General features: G+C 31.0%; 1 non-coding gene across 1 annotated transcript; it reads right to left on the bottom strand.

The window, feature by feature from the left end:
• Nucleotides 1-261: 261 nt before the first annotated feature.
• On the bottom strand, nt 262-368 carry LOC139313518 (U6 spliceosomal RNA). The gene has a single exon (XR_011600122.1). It is a non-coding gene; the product is annotated as a U6 spliceosomal RNA (small nuclear RNA).
• Between the last annotated feature and the right edge of the window lie 444 nt (nt 369-812).

Raw genomic sequence — 812 nt, 5'->3', positions numbered from 1 at the left:
TTATTAAATTTAGTCTCTATAACCGTACAATCTGTGATTATACCCAACAAAAACAATTGTGGAGTAAACTTTATCTTCTTTTTAAGAATATTTTGGATAATCCACCATATTTTAATCCAAAATGCTTTAACCTTTTTACAAGTCCTCCATATATGACCGTAAGTGGCATCATCACAATCACATCTCCCACAATTAGGTTGTACATTCGGATACATACAAGCCAACTTTTTAGGATCTAAATGCCATCTATAAAACGTTTTAAAAAATATGGAACGCTTCACGAATTTGCGTGTCATCCTTGTGCAGGGGCCATGCTAATCTTCTCTGTATCGTTTCAATTTTAGTATATGTGCTGCCGAAGCGAGCACTGTATGTTTGACGTTTTGAGCCCATTTAATCATTGTTTCCTTGACTGTCTCTTCTTCCATTTTATAGCGTAAAAGATATTTGTAGATTCTGCTAATTAATTTCTTTTCTGAATCTAATATAATTTTGTCTATTTCTTGTTTTTGTTTATGAATTTCATACGTTTTTATGTGTTCTCTATATTTAGATTGTATTTGAGTATAAGTCCACCAATCTATTTCCCTATCTAAGTCTGTCTCCAATTGTTGTTTTGTCTTCAATTTACCTTGATAGTCAATTAAATCTTTATATCTAATTATTTTTGTCTTATCTGTTAGATTTGGGGGTCTAATTGATTCTACCGGTGATAACCGACTTGGTATTTTCATATAGTGTTTTTTTTTAATTTTAAGCCTAATTTGTAGTAATGAGTTTCTTATTGTATGTCTTTGGAAGTATGAATGTGT

The sequence above is a fragment of the Pituophis catenifer genome, unplaced genomic scaffold (genome assembly GCF_029215685.1).
Source record: "Pituophis catenifer annectens isolate HBS135680 unplaced genomic scaffold, rPitCat1.0.hap2 SCAF_2, whole genome shotgun sequence".
Lineage (NCBI taxonomy): Eukaryota > Metazoa > Chordata > Lepidosauria > Squamata > Colubridae > Pituophis > Pituophis catenifer.
This window is presented reverse-complemented; position numbering and strand designations above follow the sequence as displayed.